The following is a 22,575-nucleotide window of genomic DNA, read 5'->3' as shown; positions in this document are numbered from 1 at the left end:
TATAAAGTGATAGTAACCAGAAAGTATGCCAAAAAGTCATGTGGAAAGAATAAGATTTTTAAAAGCTGAAGTGTTGATAGATAACTGGAATAGGCAAATGGAATGAATCGGTTTTAAAATTTGAATTTAGAAGAACTCTGTTGTGTACTATTAAATGGTAAAGTAGGATACTGTATTTCAGTTTGCTTTTCCCTCATCCTAAAGCCAAGGAAAGAGGGTATTCTGAAGAATATTTACAGGAACAGTTTTAGGGTTTAAAATGTAAAAAAATAAAATAAAATAAAAAATACCACTGTTAACATGGAAGCCTCTAGAAATTTTCTACTGCAGGGACTTTGGAGAATGATTTGAGGAGAAGCATTGTGGAACTGGTATAAAAACACAATAAACATATGACTTCTACTTTGAATTTGGCATTTAAATGTGTAATGGATATTATGCTTGACCCTTGCAGGAAAAGAGTAGTCCAAAAGCTAATGAGCTGGGGTGATGGAAAAGGGCTGTCATTGTACCATTTGATTCCTAGGCCTATACACGGACACTATTCATACCTTTTTCACCAGTCTTCCCTCGCGTATAGGTATACCTACTCAAACTGACCAGCAAGTATTTCATTTTTTTCTCATGTCTATTCTTCCCAAGTTAGGTTAGCTACCAGAAATGACTCCTCTTCCTAGCTACAAGCCAGTTTTTAAAATAAATCATAGAAATCAATCTTAGCTTGTGTTCTAGAACACACATCAAGTCGTGCTTTCCTGTTCCCATATGAAATAATCCTGAATTAAATCAAAATGGGTGTACAGCATATCTAGCATGTGGACTTCAGGGTACAATAATTTTGTTATTTTTTTTTCCATTTGCACCCTTCACCTATGATACTTCTACATATATATCCTCAGTGTTAAACACAGTCCACTTCCTACTCCAGTACCCTTCCAATAGTCGTCTTGAAAGTCTCTGTGGATGTTAGAAGAATGTTATTTAGGACCATCTGCATTTTAAACATAAGGAAGAATGAAGAGCTACGAATTACTAATGTAGTCAAATTATTTTATGATCGACTACAGCAGAGCACTTTAAAAGCAAGCAGGTAACCTAAAACTTTTCCTCTTCCAAGGCAAGAAACTTTGCCTGATATTTGGTTTCTTCTTTAATAGCCTGGCTGAATTATATTAAATCCCAATGTGGTTTTCCTTTCCAGGCAGAGGCCCACGTTTATATAATCCTCAAAGCCAGTGCCTGAGTGTTTCTGTACCTTTCCACAACTCATGTTTCAGAGACAAGCTGTGTTTTGAAGAGCTTAAAGGAACGAGAATCCAGCTGCCTTGTACCATCAGCACAGAAAAGTCAACTGTGGTGTGTTTCGTAATTGTAAATGGACAGACAGAACTTCTTTTTCTCTCTGTGTTTGTACATAGACCAAAACTATGGGGAAAAAGTTCTTATAACCATGTAGGACACAACACAAAATCAGTTTAAGTGATCCCACCCCGATATGTTATCTCTGGGTTCTAGGTGGCCTTTCCAGTCGAATATGTCCTTTGTTGTAATGTCCAGTCTCCCCTTAGAGCTGGCATTAGCCTTACGTGAGAAACTTGCCATTGGCTCACATTTCCACGTCTGATAGGACCTTTTCTAGTTGGCCAGGTCTCCACCTCTGACAGGGCATTCGTCCTTTATCTCTAAGAATGATGGCGGCCCTGCTAAGCCCCATGGTTAAGAATGTATGTGTTTTTAAAACTACTTTTTCGTTATCTGTATGCTTGATGTATCAATTATCATTTTATGGATGGTTCTTCCTAACTTAGCTAATTTCCCTTAAAAAAAAAAAAAAGACTTGGTTGCTTTTAAATAAGAAAAAGACAAAAAGAATCACTTATTGAATAAAAAGGGACTTTTCTACTTATTTGCCAAATTTCAGGTCTGCATAGAACCAGCAACCTGATGACCAGCCCTCTCTCCTCCTAATTGCAGCGTTCTACCACACTGAAAGTTACAAAGTTCCAGGATGCTATCCAAAAGGCCAGGGGAACTCGACTGGGAGAAGTAAGTATACAGTCTCATTTGCTTACTTCTTGGTTGCTGACCAAATTAGGTAACTTAACAGATAAGAAATCCCTAGGTAATTTCAGGTTCTGGTGGACAAGAAGAAAGCCGGATCTGCCAACTTGTTTTCTTGCTTCTTGAGGTAATATGCTAATACCACTCAAGTGTGGACAATTTAGGTGGCAGGATCCAAAAAAGGCCCTGGAATAGCTAGACTACCTGCTCAGAAAATGTGTTTATCTACAAACACCCCAAGAAGTTACTGCAGAGTGAGCACAAGATGGCAAAAATGCATAAGTACCTTTGAGCTAAAGTTCACGCTCTGTCATTATTCTTTCATCTTTTCAGAACTGGTATTGGACCAAGTAAGTACTGAGAATAAATAAGTGTATTTTTAAATTAAACTGAAGGATGGGAATATTCGAGATAGCACACGCACCCATGCTAAAGGAGGCAGATTTGGGATTTTAGTTGCTGCACAATTGAAGCAACTACATCAAACAACAAATGATTCCACTGTATTGAAATATCTGTGTAGGGTCCTTTCACAGCACAGACAGATGAGTAGAGGTAGTTCCAACTGCAATTAGAAAACCTACCACTTAATGTTAGACTTTCTCTTATAAAGTCTCAGCATGTGAGATAGATGTTGTTTCATGAACTCACTCTCTATAAATCCAAGTAAATGTAACCAAAATTATGTTTGTCAGAATCATGTAAGTCATCACCATTAATGGGTCCTGCCTTCCACAGACACGGCCAGACATCTACCTTAGGAATCATGAAACACAATCAGCAAGTTCGGAAAAGTAATTCAAGGAGTTTTGTATCTACCAGAGCCTCCATGGAAAAAGCCACCCCATGTGATCCCAAACATTAAACAATGTTCCTTAACCAAGAAGTTTTCAGGCGGTCAATTTCCATACCACCTTTGGCAACTATTGAAGTGACTTCTACCAATAATATCCATTTTAGGATGTGAAGTTTCAGAGAACTAAGTGCCTTTATGAAATGAAGATACAACTTACTCATCTTCTTCCTAGTTATAGTAATCAAAGAGCACAAGGAAAAGACCTCGAGTTTTACCTTACTCTGTATAGATTTAAGAAAAAGTTTATTGTAGGATTTAAAGAGTGACTTCAAAGACTTTCTAACTTACGTATTCTACTGGGTTGCTTTCTCACATCATCTTTTCTGACATTAAAATCATTCCAGGGTTGGGGGAAGGGACCAAAAAAAATAAATAAATAAAGGTTTTTTTGAGTTGCTGCATAAAAATAAGATATCTAAGAAAATTTTCCTGAGTATGTCATTAGACAACATTTCCAAAGGCTCGAGTTTTGTATATTTCATTTCTTTTTTTTTTTTTCCCGTTTAAGATAAACTCCTGAGGTGGCCTTCACCACTGATTTTGAGGAGCCTAGAAAAGTACTATTTTTCCCGCAATCACAATATAGTTTCGTTTGTTCTATTTTTGATTTAATTATTATTCTACAAGATTGAAGAAATAATTAGTATCTTAACTGTATATTTCTGTGAAATAATTGTCAATGTAATATGCTGTTTCTTATAAGCCTATACTGCTAGCCTGATAAACAACTCAGTTTGGATATTTTACAAGGCAATAAATGAATTAACTAAACAAGTCATCAATTCATATGGTGCCAAAGGAATTGCTACTTCCCTAAAAGAGCTTAACTTATCTGAGATGATAAATTTATATACTAGGACCATCTAGTTTTTCTGGTTTTCTAAACTATAAAGACTCATTTATTGGATCTATCGCTGTGTCCTTTAAAATGTGTTATTCAGAATCATATCCAGCTGCACGTGAATCTTCATGTGAATCTGAAGCTGGATGAACCTCTACTTATTCCATGTTACCTGAATATGATTTAAGTTAATAGCGAGATTACTGCTATTTAATAGTTGTGCTAAAAACTTTGGAAGTATATTCTGTTTTCTATTCTCATCAGAGCTTTGGCTAGACATTGTGTCAAGTATTTTTCCTTTGTATTAAGTTATTACTCATATACCTGCCTAGCACTCAGAGACCAAGGATCCTTTAATGGGCACGTTTTTGTTTCAAAGCAAGAAGCTGGTTAAAAAAACAATCATCATCATCATCATCTGACTTACCACACACATCATCTGCCTTTTCCAGAATAAGTAGATGGAATGAGAGCTCTCCCAGGCCTCTTAAATGCATGCCATCCCTCGTGGGCTTTTTTTAAGATGATAAAACATGGGGGTGAAACTTGGGTCTAGCATAAGGCAAACTAGTAGCAATGGTTGCTGATCACATGCCACTTTGCTGGGCTTTCCCTGAGACCTCCCGGCCCATTATGAGATAGTCCCATTTTTATTGAACTACAAAAAGGCTTCTGGTTAGCCTACACAGGAATGTCAACATCAATGACTCACTGTAAAGGAAGTTTCTCTGGTTCATAAGAAATGTAATATTTAAGCCACTTGTTTCATTAGTTTTTAGAGCAATCTCGTCTTGTCTCTGAACTAGTGATGATCTGTTGCAAAATTCTGTGCCTGCTAAGTAATTGACACTTAAATACTACAGCAACCATGGGATGGATATAAATGATTAGATTGGTGTTCCACGTGTCACCTCTCTTTATTATCCCTATTATAGTCATTAAATAAATGTAACTTGAGCCAGTCCTAGAAGCTTTGTACAGATTCACGATGGCATCTGCTATTTTCTGGTCTTAGAATGTAGGCATTTTTAGCATCAGAGAATGTAATTAGATCATTCATTTCCTCAGCTGAACTCTATAGCTCTGTGCAAAGACAAGTCTTCTTTGAAAGCCACTATTAAGTTCCTAATCCAATCTTTATTAAAAAGACTCAATATTGTAGACAAGGAGGTTAAAACAAATCCTCAAAAAACCAATGATCAAGCCCTTCTATACCCCACAGATGCCTTCTAGTGCAGCAAAGTCTGAAATTAGGAATGTTTATAGTTGTAAGGTTATTTTTTTTTTCTAAACTAGGTTGCACTCCTTAATGAATTATTGAAGTATGTAGATAGTGAATTCCACCAAAGAAAATAGTGAAAGAAACAACACAAAAGGACTTTTTTCTTAGTTTCACTAACACAAGCAAGTTCTATTTTGGGGGCTATCAGGAGTGGATGTGATTAAAATTTCTTTCTGAGGGTCAATCTCTCCAGCATTGAGGTCCCTTACCCTACATTCTATTCTACATTTGCACCCCCATCTAAGAAAATCCCTTAAAAGGGTAAAAACAAATGCGTTCCCTTTTGACTCTGAAAGGCCTGTCATTTGTCTCACACCTAGCCAGAGTGACTATACCAATGGGAAGTCATTAGCTACCCTATATTTTGCCCAGAAGTCACGTTATTATAAGATTGAGAAGGCCTTCAAATACTGATAGCTTTTTTAAAAATTTATTATTATTTATTATTTTATTTGGAGCACCTGGGGTTTGGTGATTAAACTTTGCTCAAAAACCACTATAACTGAGAGAATGAAAACAAAATTTGTCCCTGAATGCAAGCTAATTCATGTAACAAATCTGTGTCCCCACTATGTGCCAGACACTCTTCTAGAGCTTGGGATATGTCAATGAGCAAAAAAAAGATCTATTCCTTTGTAGGAACATTCTATTCCTTTGTAGGGTTTACCCTCTAACAGGGAAACATATAAATAGTTACAGTCTTTCAGAAGGTGGTAAATGTCCTGGAAAAAAAAAGAGAGAGAGAGAGAGAGAGAGAGTGGGTTGAAAGTGAAGGGTTAATGATGGCTTAAACAGTTTTCTTAGGAACGCAGAAAGAATACCCTATTTTTGCAAGTTTAATTTATTGGATGTTTATTATACATCAGGTGTGATGTGTGATGTATAACGCTAAACCTCTCTCGTTTAATGCTATGGGGGAAGGATTGATATCCCTACCTGACGGGACAGAAGGTGAAGTACAAAAGTCAACCAGCCCACTAAAAATTCCACTGGCTAATACATATACTTTTAACTTCTCTGTTTTAGAATTATACTAGCAAAAAGAGAGAACTAAACTCAGTTCTTCAGATTAGAGGAATGTGAATTGGTCAGAAAACACTTTCATGGAAAGAGGAATTGATAGCAGTGAGTAAAGCATACTTATGTCAGGTTGGCTAGAACACAGGACTGTGTTGGTTGATACGAGGGGAAAAGGTTGAAAGCTGGGTCAAACTGGATTAGAGTGAATTTTCAGAACTACATTTTGTCTAGACAGTACTGGGAAGACTGAGGTTTTGAGCAGTGGTGCGGAGGCTGGGGTGGTAACAAATCTGAGTACGGACCACGGCATCAAAGAGTGACAATTGCTTTGTAGTAGGATAGTTGCATGAACCTGCCACTTTGAGTGATTCAACACTGCCATTTTTTTTTTTTTTTCATTTAAATACTTGGCTAATCTTTTGGAATCAAAGCTTTTTAATTGAAAGGTTAAGGTCTAACAAATCTCAAATGTCAGATCCAAGGTTATCCATCTTGCCAAGCTATGATGCTCAAACTTCAAACAAACCAAGTGTCCTAGAGGTGGCTTAAAAAAAAAAAAAAAAATCAAAGGCCATTATGTCTTATAACCTTCATTCTAAGAAGATCCATTGCATCCTAAAAATAGAATTCCCATAATGTCAGTTTTCTAAAAGCTGATATAAGTGAATTGGTATTTTGAAATGTGACCACCTAAAAGAATAATATCCTTTACAGAAGGCCGCTACCGACTAAAAGAGTCACATTGTTATAGCTCCTCATTTGAAGCAGAATATATAGCATTTCTCCATTTTATCTACGTTTTCCATATAACTTGAGAAACTAGGAAGATCAGTACCAAGGAAATGCTGGTTAAGAGGGGAGCGAGCAGGATGAGAGACAGATTTCTGTTCCTTACGCCTTTAGAATAGTGATATTAGGGTGACACGTGCCGTTCTGCATTTTTAAAATTAAATTCCTTAGAGACAAGCTAATTTGCCAGATAGTAATATTTAAAATGTAGGTAAATCTACAGTCTATCTTGGGCTAGAGATAGAATCATGAAAGTGCTTTAGAATTCAGTCATGTGAAATTAAACTCAAAAGTTTAGAGAACCTACAAAATGAACATGCACACTATGGAATGCCGCTCACTGTAAGCTTTGAACTACTGACTTGGACATCATTCATGGAGACTTACCTATCTGAAGTCATTGAGAAAAATGCCTGATGTATTAAAAAATGAACATTTGGGGGCACCTGGATGGCTCAGTGGGTTAGACCTCTGCCTTCGGCTCAGGTCATGATCTCAGGGTCCTGGGATCGAGTCCCACATTGGGCTCCCTGCTGAGTGGGGAGCCTGCTTCCCCTCTCCCTCTGCTGCTCCCCCTGCTTGTGCTCTCTCTCCTTCTCTCACTCTCTGTTAAGTAAATGAATTCTTAAAAAACAAAATGAACATTTGGGGGGGGGCGCCTGGGTAGCTCAATGGGTTAAAGCCTCTGCCTTCAGCTCAGGTCATGATCCCAGGATCTTGGGATCCAACCCGGCATCCATCGGGCTCTCTGATCAGCAGGGAGCCACTTCCTCTCTTCTCTCTGCTTGCCTCTCTGCCTACTTGTGATCTCTGTCTGTCAAATAAATAAATAAAATCTTTAAAAAAAAGATGAACATTTGGATCAAATGGTCACCAAGATTTGAAAAAATTCTTTTATGCTGAGATTGTTAAAACTTGGTCAGCATTTGGTCTATTGTTCGGTTTTAGGCTGTTTTCCTTGGACCCAAGGGAATCTGTAGAACAGTAATGAATTGGCAACACAATTTGGTCATTTTAAGAGCTCATGCTCTACCAAATGAACTAGCCGGGCGCCTCAATTTGGGCATTTTAAAGAGCCTAATGGATATCAGAACCTTACATTACAGCAGCACTATGCCAATTAAAAAAAAAAAAAAAAGGTTTCTTCTGATTTTGGCAGAAATTGTGTTAAGTCAAGGGGATAACCTTAATTATCCAGTGCTTGAGCCAAAGATTTCATCTATTTCTTCCATTTTTATTAGTGTGTTTTGTTTTGTTTTGTTTTGTTTTTTAGAAGCAGGTTAGTGGCAACCTTAAAAAGAAGAAACAGAAGGAGAATAAGAAGTTGTCCTTGGGTGAAGTATCAGGTGGGAGACGATTCACCACTACAATAATTATCAGCCAGGTGATTACATCCATCGTGTCAGATCGATGTATGAGCTATGACGAATACTCCATTGGCAGAAGTTAACCCAAGGACTTGAAAAGACCACACCATCTGGAGAATTTCAGTAACAGCTTGTCTGCCTTTCTCAGGCCCTGACCAGATTTAAACTAGAGGAACATATGGATGCTACTCATTATAAAAGTTAAAAAAAAAGGATTCAGAACTGTTTGACTTATACCAACAGATGATAAGGTGAGCTGAAGTTTCCCATTTTGCTCACTCTATAATAAATTACAGTCAATAGTGCAAAGGAGAGCATCTTGTCACTCATTCACTTGGCCATCTGGTTATTGGTTATTGAACACCTACTGTGTGCCAAGTGCTGTGGTATGCTTTATATACAGTCCTGAAAGAGACATGGCCTCTGTTCTCAAGGGACTTATAGTATAGGCAGGGAAGAGAGAACAAGCAGGTAATGGTTTCAATGGGTGCTAAGTTTTTAAGAGGAAACATTTCTGATTAGGGTAGAAAGTCTCATTGCCATGAATAATGCTTAATAGGAGCAAAATTAGTTCTACTTCAAGGACTCCTGTATAAATTGCTGTCTTATTTATATCAACTATGGAAAGATGCAAATTTTGTCTTAAAGGCTTAATTACCCTCTTCAACAGACAGTTTTAAAATTATGACATTTACTTAAAGCACTAATTAGATGGAAGATATTTACATTCAATGTTAGGGAGTCCTCTATACCCATATAACGATCTGAAAGAGCATCTGTGTGACAGAGCCAGCTGGAGGAAATAATCTTGTGATTCACTTGGTTATTAAAGAACATCAATGATGATTCCTGAAAAGTTATCCAAATTTCCGAAGCAACGTTATATCACAAACACGAGAAACGCTGTGCTCATTTGGCATTCAGTTTCGTCACTTCAGAAGGGCAAGCAATTCAGAGATGACATGAACCTCCATATTCTAGAACCAGACATGTTCGGCAGCACTCTCACTCATCAGATTTTCTGAGTACAATAATGCCACTTGCAGATCAGGCAAAACTACTGAATCACAGATTTTAATGAAGCAATATTATGAAAATGTAACCAGGGCCACACCAAAGTGCTTTGGTATTTGAGTAACACAGCCCACTTACAAGAGCATTGGCAGGGGAGTATCCGGTAGCATCCGGTTAATGTAAGTCTTTCAAAAACGGACTTTATTATCATTGCAAGTAAGAAGCCCTTAAACAAGTGTTGGCTGCACGAAATGTAAGAGTCCAGATCCTAAAACAGAACAGGGTTGCCTCCGTTGTTTCTATTAATGAGTTCTCATGTAGAAAGTTGAACATTTGCATCTCAAGATGCTATCTGGAAACAGAACTACAGAATGTATTTGGTATGTGGATATGCCTCAAAGATCAATAACAGTACTGGCCATATTTCAGCATAAAACTAAGATTTTATCATAGACTCTTCTCATGTCTACCAAATCTGGCAAACCTGTGACCCTCTATTTTCTAGAACTATCTTTTATGTCCATTCCCCATCTTCCTTCCCACCAAAAAAATTTTAAAAATTATTTTTAGTATTCCTCCCTAATCTTGCCTCATTGTCACCCCAAGTTCCTGTTTCCAAAAGAGCGATACTTCCTTGTATCATGTATCTTGTCCCTCACAATTCGCCACTTCACATCACACTGTTATTTTGGTATTTTCTGTACCCATAACATAGGTGCTTTTTAAGATATTTAGAATTCTTGAAGTAAAGAAACTCTTTGTGAGACAAATTTTTCCTTCACCTTCTCAAAAAGGTCCAATGAGAATCCAAGTGGTAAGAAACTAGTTGTAAAATGACTTACTTTTATGGGTGAATTCTTGTGGGAGTGCCCTATCAGATTTCATGGCCTTCCTGATTTTATATATATATTTTATTTATTTGACAGAGAGAGTGATCACAAGTAGGCAGAGAGGCAGACAGAGAGGAAGCAGGCTCCCAGCTGAGCAGAGAGCCTGACACAGGACTCGATCCCAGGACCCTGAGCTGAAGGCAGAGGATTAACCCACTGAGCCACCCAGGCACTCCCTTCCTGGTTTTATATTAATCAGGCATCCCTATCTATCTATCTATCTATCTATCTATCTATCTATCTATCTATGTATCTACATATATTTAGAGAGAGAGAGACCTATTCCTTAGGGAGGCTAATATTTTCCACTTGCCCTGGACACACACACACACACACACACACACACACACCACTTTCTTGTGTTGCAACCCTAGGCTGTAATACTGCCTTCACCTATGTGAATTCCTTCCCATCATTCAAGGTCTACTCATGGTGTATTGCTTTAGCGGAGTCCACGGACCCTTCATCAGCCTACTGTTTCTCTCCACTTGCCATGACCTCTTGTTGCCCTCCAATTCATATAGAACTCTCCCCCAACTCAATGAAATTGTGAGGTCAGGTCCTACTTTCTGATACCCACATAGTTTGGTAAAAAGTAGTGCATTTAAAACATTAGGGGTGGCATATATTTTCCATTTGCTCCCTAATATTCTCTTAGGCAAATCTTTTCTCTGCACTGTTGATTTGTGATGGAATATAGGCTTTTGTTCAACAGGTAATCGATCTCTGCTCAAAGTCATTCTGCCAGTAGAGCTAGGTGAATTAATCTGAGTCAGCATTTTGTTTTCCTGATTTAACAAAGAGATCCACTGCATAACAAATGTGGATTAAAGTTCTTGTGCTTATATCTAAGGCTCAGTGCAATCCATCTCTACTTTCCAAATCCATGTCTTCCTTGTCTGCCATCTGTACTTGCTCTTGGTCAAACTGGCAAGTCTGTATCCTTGGATGTGCACTTGCATAATTTGCTTATGTGCTTCTGCCTAGGATACATTTTTCTTCTATCTGATATCCACCATTCTTGCAAAAGCTAAGTCCATTATCACATACTGGTATCCTTTTCTTCTCTGGATCCTACCCACACCACTTCATTTTAACACAACCACATGTTAGTTAAGTTGATGTCATTTACTCTAAATTTCTTATTGGCAACGATTGTTGGCATTTATGTGTCTGCCAGCAGGTGTCAGGTCAATATTATCATCCAACAAAATTATAGCCGACCTTTAGTTGTTGAGAACTTCAGACAAGTTGAATAAATCAGAAATTCCCAAAGAACAAGTTAACAGGCAGTTAAACAAGCACCTATATGCAACAAGATGCCCTTCCAAAGAGAGTTTCAACGTTGAATAAAATCAACTTTTCGATTCTTTGTCAGTTGTCAATATGTATGTTTCTGATAAGCTTCAGTTATAGCTGAACCTTGGTCTAAGCAGAAATTGATATTAATTCTCCTTATTATCAACCAGCTGTGGATGGAAGAGCCTATTCAATCAGTTACGTATTTGTTTTCTACTTCAAAAATGGGATTGCACTTATGATGTTTAAATTTAGAAGTAAAGGTTTAAAAGAAAAATTCCAAACCCAAAAACAAAAAATACCACCACCACCACCCAGGGTTAATGTAATTAAAGCACAGCTGAGACTTTTGTTCAAAAGGACAGATATTTGAACAACTACTCGGAAGCATACCGTGCCCACTTCTGATCCTCTGATCTAGAGGTCAGGTATATGCTTCCTACCTGGATTAATAAGGTGGCCAAAGCCAGACTGAGCATTCTTCATATAACCTTGCAGGTGTTCAAACATATGACAACTAATTGACAACAGAAAGCACTTCAGCATCTGCATAACATATCACAGAAGATCAAAACAGGTCTGGACCCCTAATAGGACACTTAAAGTATAGAAAATAAGTGAAGCCAATTGTATGAAATATTTAGAACAAGGAGGGCAGCTATATCCAACATGGACACAGTTAAATGAAGCTATTCATCACTTTCTGGTTCTTTGAGTAAGGATCAACTCTAGACTTTAGGAGGACTGAATTGTCATGCCCAATGAGATTTAAGTGGTACCTTGAGAGTTAATATTTGTGGGCCTGTACTGGTTTATAAAGCATTGCCACATTCTCCTGCTGGACCCTCACATTAAGTAGTTTCAAGGTGTGCAAGAAAGAAGGTCTTCTAATTTTTCAGCTGAAATGTGTTCATCTCTAGATTTCAACTAGCCTCAAGCTCAAAACAAGTAAAGCAAGAGCATTTTCCAAATATCAGCCTAATTGCAGCACTGGGAATTGTAGTTCTAGAGGAGGAGGAGTTTTGAAGCAGCAGCTTCCCAGCTTCCAGGGCTTCACCTTAAACTTTAACTTGGTAGTAACTCATTTTACTGATGGAGAAAAATGAAACTCGGACATGCTATCTCTTGTCTTAAATGGAAAAGTGAGTTGTGGACAGTCCTTTGCAGTTCGGAGTCTAAGCTCAACCCTTAACCCATGCCATCTCCTCGAAACTAGAATTTCAATTCTTTAATTCTGGATCACACCCTTGTATTTCTCAGTCTAAGGTGTGATCCCTGCTAAACATCAGTCTCTGATTAGCATCCATCATTCTTAGGACTGTTTGCAAGGTGGGTGAGGCAATTAAGGGTCAGGGACGTTAAGTAGCATGCCTAAGAAATGGCCCAGCTGTCATTCCAGTGCAGGTCCAGAGTCTACATTCTTTGTTTCACGTGATGTAGATTTTCTTTTAGATTTCCACTCACTGGGTTTTCTTCCATTGCCAGGCTAGCAACATAATCCACATAATAGGTACATACTAAATATTCAGATAAACACCAAGATTCAAATGATAAAGATTCATGCTTGAATCCTGACTCTCCTATCTAATGATATGACCCTGAGCAAGCTCACATGCAATGATCATATTTGAACTAAGAAAAAGATATTTTTCTATTAAGTTATTAGAGTGAAAGATAAATGGAGAATGGACTGGTACTTTTTAAACCATAAAGCTCTATAAAAACCAAGTTGCAGTAGGTTCATTTACCAATATGGAGAAGCCTTCATCTGCACTCTGGGTATTGCATGAAAAACAAAATAAAAAAAGTTTTATAGGTTAGAGAAAACCATCTGGTTCATGGGTAATGATCTAGTTTATAGAATCTTTTTAAAAAGAAGTAACTGGGGCAGTCTCCTAATAAATGGAGATTAATTATGATCTTAACCCAAAAGAGGAAAAAGGATTTGGAAGTGAGGGGATAATACAAAAATAAGGAGTATATCGGTTTTCCTTGGATCAAGAAAACGAACTTGAGATAGTAGGAAAAATGTCAAGGTCTGTGCCTTTTCATCTTTTGTATCCTAAGATCCAGTTAAATTGAGCTGTGTTTAAATGCTTTGCTTTATTATTTCCATGACTGTAGGAATGCACATACTTTGTTAAGCTTTTCACTGAACAACTGAATTATAAAACAAATGAATTGTGAAAGTTACTCTTAGATCATGCAGAGGGCTTGTTGAAATACAGCTGGATGAGCCCCACTGCTGGAGTTTGGCTCACTGGATCTGGGATGGGGACCAAGAATTTGCATTTCTAGCAAGTTTCCAGATGATGCCGGTGCTGCTAGTCTGGGGACCACACTCTGAGAACCACTATTTTAGACAACTTCTCTCTAGCTGTTAAACACATGAAGCACATGAAGGTAACTAAGTGTCCACTCTTGAAAGACTGAATGAATCTGATTGTGAAATGAGAGCTTGTGTGTTTCATCTGTCATATAAAGACCTCAGTCTATTTCAGCGTAACTGTACATCAGAGAGAAATAGGGTAGCTTTTCACCCAGAGAAAATGTGAAACCACATATCCTTCCCCCAAATTTATTCCAGGTTGAACAGTGTTTTGGATCTCACTTTTTCAGGACTCTTACTTCCTAGTCTACCTGCTCCCTTACTCTGTGGTTACCTAAAAATTTAGGTGATAGTCCTCCTGCATCCTGCCTTCTGGTAACTTCCTTACAGTTCAACACTCTGCCTGCTGGGTTCACTCAGAATTCTTACCGGTTTAAGGCAGTTAAAGGTCACTTGCCTCTAGCTAGCTTGTGTAAGTTACGGTAGCGGAGAAAAACTGCCAGGTTTCTTTAATATTGAGGCAATAGCTCCCGTGTTCCTGAAATTTCATAAGCCTTCCTGTTGTTCTACCTTGATGATGGAAGAATTAGCAAGAGTTAGGCGATTAAGGGTTAAGATTAAAAGAAGTTGAGAAGAGGAAAAGGATGAGGTAGGTAGACAGGAGAGTCGACCTCAATAAAAAAGTAACTTCCATTTTTAGATCAGGAAGCAATTTGTTCAGATTTTGCTCACCCTAGAGTGGCAGGCTTCCTTCCAGGGTGGGAGAAGGATGCGGGAAGGGGAGTAACCATGGCAACCTGCCCAGCTATGTGGGCAAGCATAGACCGGGGCTGCACGCATTCGGAAGACTTTATTTCTGGTCCAGTCCCTCAGCTTAGTATGGGTGGTCCCTGCTTTCCCACTTCCTTCTCCTGTAATGCTGACTTGGGGAAGAGCGGCTTCCACTCCACTCCACAGGGAAGCTGAGGGCGGCGGAGACCTCACTGAGTCCCAAGGAGGTCAGCTTGACCAAAGCAAACTACAGGCTTCCTGGCAGAGAACACAGAGTAACTCCCTGTCTGTCCTAGCGGTGAGCACAGCAAACACACTGGCAATATGAAGTGCTTGAATGATTAGCTGTTCTCAGGTAGATGCGCAGTGCCCAGTTTTGATGCAGAAGTTCTCCACTCTGCCTTCAGTTTTCACAAAGACACATCCTTCAGTTGTTCAGGGGGCAAAAATAACACAAAACTCGTGTATTCCTAGGTCAGAGAGAATACAGTGTTCTAAGCATATTAGGTTAACAATCTCCCTAGCAAACTTGGGCTAGGTACTCTTATTCTCCAGATAAGGAAGCTTAAGTACAGAGGGGTTACGCAACTTGCCCAAGGTCATGTAACCAACAGTGGTGTTGCCAGGGTCTGAATCAAGGCTGCAAGACTCTGGAAGCCACGTGCTCACCCCACTACCTGACTGTCCAGGGTGGGAGGCAGAAACTGGCATGAGTGCTGGCCCTTTGTGTCCATCCTCAGCATCCCCCGTTCCCTTCATCAGAAATTAGCATGGTTTTTGTCCAAGAGGGGACGGATGGTCTATGCTCTTTCTGATTCATACAACCCAGTCCAGCCACGTTACGGTGAATGAGGCTTCCACCAAGCACACGGAGCTGCTGTTGCAGCTAGCTCGCTAGAGGTAACTTTGACCTCCGTGCAATTCAGTGGCACGGCTTCCAATTCAGAAGTATGCGCAGCACCAGGGAAAATTTTAAAATACCACGTCCTATTACTCAGGTGTTTCTTATTGCCAGTGCAGGTCTCGTTCTGATTCCTCGAGGAGGACAGAAAGCCTGACATGTTCACGGATGTGTTAACGGACACTCCCCAGCCAGCCTGCTGTCAAGCCTTTCCACGTGGGAAGGCATGTTCTGATGCCCATGAGGACAACCGGACACATGGGAGAGCCCACTCTTCAGCAGCCTGCTCGAGCATTTCAGCACCTTCACTTGTCTTTGAGGAAAGCATCAATTAAATCCCGAAGGCAGGACAGATGGAGGGAGAGAAACACATGATGCCTTCAAAACCATTCAGATAAAAAATATCAGTGGTAGCAAGTGTAGGCTTATGGTGGAATTTGGAATGAAGCAGCATCTTCTTGCTGTGTCACCAAGAGCCCACAGATCCACAAAGCCTCCTTCTGGCCAGGAGCCACCCAACAAGGCCCATGTCTTTCTGCTCTCTTAATCTTCAGATAATTGAGGCATGGCCAAGTAGGCCAATAAGTATCACTCCCAACCATCTGGTCAGAAGTTTCTCGAGGTCCCTGTACCACCTTCATGCCAACAAGTGTTTAAAAGCAATTCCTTCAACCCTAACAAGGTGACTAAGATTCATTCAAGCTTTTGAGCAAGCCAAGAGATAAACCGAATGCATGGGAATTCGGACTTCTAGTTGAATCTAAAACTGTCAGAAGTCTTGAATGGAAATGCAGACTCCCCCCCCAACAGATTAGGCAAGGCTTTTAACAAGTGCCATGCATGGCTCTCTTCCCTCTCCTAACATCCTCAGGTGAAGATCCAACTGTGCCCAAGACCAGAATGTCAACAACACAGATGTCAGGGTTCAAAGGTGGAGGACATTCCATTACCATCAATTGGTTCCAATCAAATGTAGGAGGGTATAGCTTAAAGAAGAACTGGTTTCCAGGGCAGTTGTTTGGGTAAGAAGGGACAGAGTTGAGAGTGGGAAGTTAAGTTATTCACCAACAAGAAAAAGAATCCAGTCTGCCTTGGAGGGAGACTGATGAGGAATCTGGAAGAAGTCATCAGTCCCAGAAATACACATTGGAAAAGGCTACTAGATCTCCTCCGTGCTTTCTCCAGTAGACTGTCCACACTGTACACTCCATGTTCTATGAAGTGTGGTACTTCACCCACACGCCCCCAGCACTTTACCAAAATGATCTTGCCCCGAAGGTTAAAGAGAGCTCAGTCCCAAATACTTCTGAATCCTCAAGGCAATAAACTTTCCTATGGTGTCACTGAGGCCTGTTTCCCTTCAAGGAGGGAGAGACAGAACCTGGGGTGGGCGGGGCCAAAGGCCCAGAGAAAAGCAGCCTACTCAGGGTCTGAAGGTGGGTGTTAAGAAGCAAGCCTGGCAATGTCATAGACCAGGGAGACAAACCATTTGGTTGCTGCAGGGCTCCCCCATTCTCAGCTAGTACTTTCCTCCTCAACAGCCCGTGGATGCTCCTGTGCAGGGAGCTAATCTCAAGCCTGTAAGGAAGATCAATTCTAGATCCCATCAAAGCCATTCCAAGAGCCTAATCAGACATCTTGAAGGCATTTTTGTAGCTGCCTTCTTTCTTCAACCATTACTTCTGTTTGAGCTAGTTCCGTCTTACCTCCTCCTCCTCTACCCCTGCTGCTTCGCCTGATTAGGGCCAGAAATTTTTTCATTAAGTCACTTTATAGTGTAATAACAACATTTACTATTCATGAAGTCTCCCCTCCATAATTTTTAAGTCTTTCCATGTGTCTGGAAGCTTACTGCTGCTCTTCTCATTTTACAAGAGTGCCTGTCTTCCTTCCAAACACAAACTAAAAGGAAAGAGGAAAAGGTGGCTGGGGGGTGGTAAGGGCGTGGAGATAACATCCAGATTCTTTAAGTGCTTTTAATCCAGTTAAATTTCCCTTTGGACTCGAGCAGCTCCCTGCTGACATTGACAGCGGACCTGAATTCCAGGCTAGGAACTGAGTCAAACAAGAGGAAAGGAATTCGGAGGGGAGTAACAAGAGTCTGCTCTATGCTGTGAGAACCGCTAGGCTGGCTGGAGCTCCATGGCTTTAACCCATTCATTTTTCCCCCTTTTCTAGAATTCTTACTTCATTTTTCCAGCCAGTTTACAGCAAGCAGGCCAACACCTTTTAAACGCTCCAGGGATTTAAAACAAGTTTGTTCAGTCTCCTGGGCAGCTACTTTCTTAAGAATGCGGTGTAAGACAAAGTTCACATTTTCATGCCACACGTTGTCAGCCACTAGGAAAAAGCTTGGGGGAGGGGGGGCACAAACCGGGTCTCCTGCCTTTGTCACAGGGCAAAAATAAACACCCCTGGAGGGGTTAATTAGGCGGTCAGCGGCCACACCAGCGTCCTAGCAGGGTTGCCCGCTGAGTCTTTAAGCAAGCGCGCGCGCGCACACACACACACACACACACACACACACACACACACAAAGGGAGGCGCTTATGAAATGTCACAAGCTGGACATCTGCAGCCCGACCCCAAAGGTAAATGCCGTCCGCGGAAGCATTCCTCGGATGTCAGGCCACAAAACCGCTCTTTCCCCGAGTACCGTCCCCTCTCCAAGATTCCGCACCCCCGCTCCCCGCAACAAGTCCCAGAGCTGCATCCCAAGGGGAGGAAAAGAGGGGTGGAGAGGGCGAAACATGGAGCCCCGGGGAGGAAGGGCGGCAGAGCGACTCACGGCTGGCTAGCGCCTCGGCGAAGCGAGCATGACTTCCCGGTGCCGAGCCTCCAGGCTGCCGCGCGGCCGACACGGCGGGCCGCGCTTAAATAGCCGCCGGCCCGGGAGCCTCGGAGCCGCGCGGCCACTCCCGGCGAGATATGGTTCTAATCAGATGCTGGCAGCCGAGGACTCCCCAGGAATGCGCCGGGATGTTTTTGCTGCCTGGGCTTGGTAACTCCCCCTCAACGTGTCTGCCGAGTCTTCCAAACTTAACTGTTTATTAACTCGAGCGGCCGCCACGCCGCGCGCCCGGCTCCCCTGGCTCGCGAGCCCCGCCAGCGGGGGGCGATCGCAGGGGGCCCGGCCCCGCGGGGGAGGGACGAGGGAGGAGGGCGCCGTCGCCGCCCGGGCCGCCGCGAGCTGGGGGACGCGGGGCAGGGGAGGGGGCAAATAAGGACAGGAAGGGGAAACTCCGCAGGAAAGGGGTGGGATCCGCCGGACCTTCGTCTCCCAAATTCCCCCTCCGGATTGCCGCTTCGGTGATGTGGCACACCAAAGTCATCCCCACCCGCCGGGGCCCTCGGAACAAAGGGCCGCCTTCACTCCTGACTCTCCGGGCCAGAGGCGACGGGTCCCGGCTCGGACCTGCCGTCCCTCCCGCCGGACGTGGGATTGTCCCTCCGCAGGCAGGGCCGGGGCGGGCGCTCCTAACTTGGTGGGGGATCTGCGTGGGCACATGTAAAACAGGCTGCACTTACGGATGAAATAAAGTCCTGATGGACAGATAGAAAACCAGTGCTCTGAAATCGATGGAAACAAAGACGTTCACCCCCATCGAACCGATCTAAAAGAGCTGCGTCTCTGATACAAAGATGATGTACCTCCCCGTGCAGACCCTTGACAGGACTCTCTGCGCTGATTTCCACTGTGCTCCCTGCACCTCTCAGAGCCATCTGCGACGCGAGAAATAAAATAGTTGAAGATACTGGCACGCCACAGCATCGTTTCGCGAACCTTCACGAGCTGGGAATTCATTGTCTCCGTGTTTTAAAATCATGGACACTTGTACGGTATCCCCCAGAAACTGTCAGTTTTCAAGAATTTTGAAATTATTTTGTGAAAAGCACTTCTTTTTTTGGAGGGGGGCAGTGGGAGACAGTGTGTACTAAATGTAAAACTACCAAATTATGATTTGGAGGAGAAGGGGTTATTGATTTTATTGAGTAAGCGACACACAGCGGATTTGCATTTTGCCTCTGGAAACTGAGGGTTCAAATCGGGCTCATGGGATACCAAGGATGCATTTTGTGGTCCAAGCCTAGCCCAGCTGCAAAGCCGCTGTGTAATTTGGGGCAGCTCAGTGTGAGTGGCAGTCCCTGCTCTCAAGTAGGTCAGGCCTGGGACTGCCCCGCAGCTGGGGGTTCGGAGCTGTAAAACCCTGCAACAGAGAGAGGGTCCTCTCTCCTGGCCTCTATGATTTCTGCCACCTGTCTCTTCCCCTTACACCTGAGGGTATAGGGGTGGGGAGGGTGGAACTGACAGTTTCCAATGTTCCTCTGAGGTGATTTGCTATTATTAAAAAATACACACACACACACACGTATATATGACTTCCTGGGAATGATAAGAGGTATTCAGACTTTAATGTTAGAAGAGTATTTATAACATTAATGTGGAGAACTTTAATTCTGGTACATTTAGGACATACTGCTTTATTTCTAAGACCCAAGAGTCCAGAAGGATAGTTTCACTTCCAAAGGCTGAGTAGCTGTTCAAATGATGGCTGATTTCAGGCACATAGAGGCATTGGCAATTTGGGGGGAAAAGGGGGTTTCTCTTTTAACCTCAATAGCTAATATTTTCTCAACTCAGAAGTGACCACCCAAACATTTTTTTGTTTTTTAATCAGAAGACTGTTACTAGAAATGTTAACATATGTTTGCTCTACCAAATAGAAGAGTTACGTCTAAGAAGCCAGAGGAAGAAAATGATTTCGTTCAAATGAGCTGGAGTTTCAAGAGAAGACTTTAATGGAAACAGTCCTTTATGAGGAGTGGGCTCACACAGACAGCTTAAAGCAGACAGCTCTGTCATTTTACACAGAAATCTTAAGAGTCAACAGTGGAGAACTCTGATTTGAAGAGTATTTTTATATCTCTAGGGTGCTGATATTGCTTCTGGCAGTGATTCAGTGTCCTGTTCACAGTAAAGGAAAGAAAAGAAAAGAAAGGAAAAGAAAAGAAAAGAAAGAAACATGAAAAGAAATTTAACTCTTTTTAATCTCTGGTGGAACACAGTTTCCTATCCCATAGAAGTTGTTCACTTTTCAGGAGGTCTGAAATGAACATCCTTGCAGCTGGAAAATCACACCCAAGCCCACCCAGATGTTAACCTTTCCTAAATGGTTTTTTTCTTATCACCATTAAAATTAATGCTTAGCACATTAAGGTGAGGAAAATGCAATGTAATGTTTGAAGACCTATGGTCCTTGCATGACTTTCCCTTGCACAAAACCTGCCTGTGAGGGAGAAGGGAAAAAAAAAAAAAGAAAAAAAAAAACCTGACGACTGTGTTCCCAGCCTAGGAAAAGGGTAGTTAATCCCGTGATGGCTTGCTGAAGAATGCATGGTTTATTATTAAAGTAATCTCTTAAGATTTTCCTGGAATGTGCTTCCACAGCAACTCTGCCTGTGCGAGCTATCCTATGTGTGTGTCTTTTCTTCCATACTTAAGCTGCTTCCCCCGCCCCCCCCGCCTTTAGCTCACAGACCTAAAGTTTTCTCTTTCCCTTCTCCAGCCTTTCTCCCCCCCCCCCACCCCAACTCCCTTAAACATCACTTTCTGAATCCCACCACTTCCCATGAACTGTAAATGGCACTTCGAATGTGGTCCTGGGGGAACTGTTTGTGCACCTTGATGCCTTGCTGGACACTTCCAGATGTTCTCAGCAAACGAGGACTGGTTAAAGTTTCTGGATCTAGCAAGGTCACAGCTTTTCTTCTTCCACCTCAGTGTCATACATATAAAAGAAGAAAATAGCTATTGTTTCCAGAAAATGTTCTTTGACCTTGACTTACCGTATTTACAGACACAGAAAGACTGACCCTATCGGATTTGGCTGTTGGCAAGGCATGACAAATATTGGAGGTTTTTCATATCAATCGATCAATCTAAAATATTTGGAGGGTAGCCATATTGAAGGCAACCCGTTTTTCTTTTGTTTCGTTGGCTGTACCTGCAAAGCTCCTTAGAATGCAATATTTACTGTTTGCTAATGATGTACATTAGTAAACCTCAAATCGTACTTCAAAAGTTGGGATATTTAAAGTGAGAGACATTTAAAAATTCAATATGACAAATTTATATAAGTAATTGCATTTCTCTACCAACATAAACTTCTATAATGAGAAGTTGTAAAGGGGAAAAAGAATACTCATATAACTACTGGTTAAGATATCTTATATGGAAAGCAACTTGAAAAGAGTGGTTAAAAAATAAAAATAGCATATAAACCTACAAAATACCAATATTAATTATTATTGTAGCCAACACTTATGTAGTTCTTTATCCTATGAATAAGAATCTTCCCTAGAAATAAAGTAAAGATGTTAATCACTGCCTTGTCCATAGAGTAGGAACATGGGAACAAATTTTGTCCATCAATAGGAGAATGATTGAATAAGTTATGATTCATCTGCACTGTGAAATCATAGCAATGGTTTAAAAGAATAAATTAGAGTTATGTCTTGTGATATGGAAGGATTTCTATTAGGTATTGTTGAGCGAGGAAACAACATACAGAAAATGTAAAATATGTTTCTGTTTTTGTAGTACGAAAAGCAACACCTATCCATATAAGTTTGTATGTGTGTGTGTATAAGTATAAGGGAGACTAGAGATTGAATTGCATTATATATTACTGGAGACCTCATGGAAATGAGAATAGACAGGGGAGAGAAGGGAATAAGAGCTTTACAAAAAAGAAAAAGAAATAGCCTGTATGCAGATATACAGAGATCACATTTGTATACCTAACTGAAATGGTATAAGCACAGGGTTGCATAATTTAAAAAAATACACCAATTGATTTTAATATAAAGGAAAAGAAGAGTTATAAAAGAAATCCATAAAATAGCTTTCACTGAGGTGTTTTCCTCAAGATCCTTCAAAAGTGGGTGTTCTCATGATCTAATTGGGCCTCTAGAACAATAGACCCCAAACAATTCCTGTTCACAGCAGACATTCTGGGAGCTTTGTACAAGGGCGAGTTCCCAGCTCTAGCCTGATACCAGGACTCAAAAGCTGTGTGGGTGGATCAGTGGGGAAGGGGAAGGTGTTAAGTGCCTGGAATCTGAATGATTAGCCATCACTTCTGGGTGACTCAG

General features: G+C 41.2%; 1 protein-coding gene and 1 long non-coding RNA gene across 16 annotated transcripts in view; one reads left to right on the top strand and one right to left on the bottom strand.

The window, feature by feature from the left end:
- LOC309861017 overlaps positions 1-10,174 on the top strand; it is a 55,510-nt gene extending 45,336 nt beyond the window's left edge. The window contains exons 2-3 of one of the 2 annotated variants that reach the window (XR_014309727.1): positions 1,922-2,046; positions 8,123-10,174. This is a non-coding gene — a long non-coding RNA (uncharacterized lncRNA). Of the gene's footprint in view, positions 1-1,921; positions 2,047-2,799 lie in introns of both variants that reach the window. The other variant, XR_014309728.1, reaches the window with a different exon arrangement.
- The window catches only part of DAB2 (DAB adaptor protein 2), a 159,675-nt gene that overhangs the window by 31,658 nt on the left and 105,442 nt on the right, over positions 1-22,575 (bottom strand). For 2 of the 14 annotated variants that reach the window (XM_082723434.1, XM_082723436.1), the window contains exon 1: positions 18,465-19,269. The exons of 1 other annotated variant lie outside the window; for it this stretch is intronic. The gene's annotated coding sequence lies outside the window, so the exon portion shown is untranslated. Of the gene's footprint in view, positions 1-18,208; positions 19,272-22,575 lie in introns of those variants that run through there. 11 more of the 14 variants (XM_082723428.1, XM_082723427.1, XM_082723429.1 and 8 more) reach the window with 9 other exon arrangements.

Source organism: Mustela nivalis, assembly GCF_964662115.1.
Source record: "Mustela nivalis genome assembly, chromosome: 3".
Classification (NCBI taxonomy): Eukaryota; Metazoa; Chordata; class Mammalia; order Carnivora; family Mustelidae; genus Mustela; species Mustela nivalis.
This window is presented reverse-complemented; position numbering and strand designations above follow the sequence as displayed.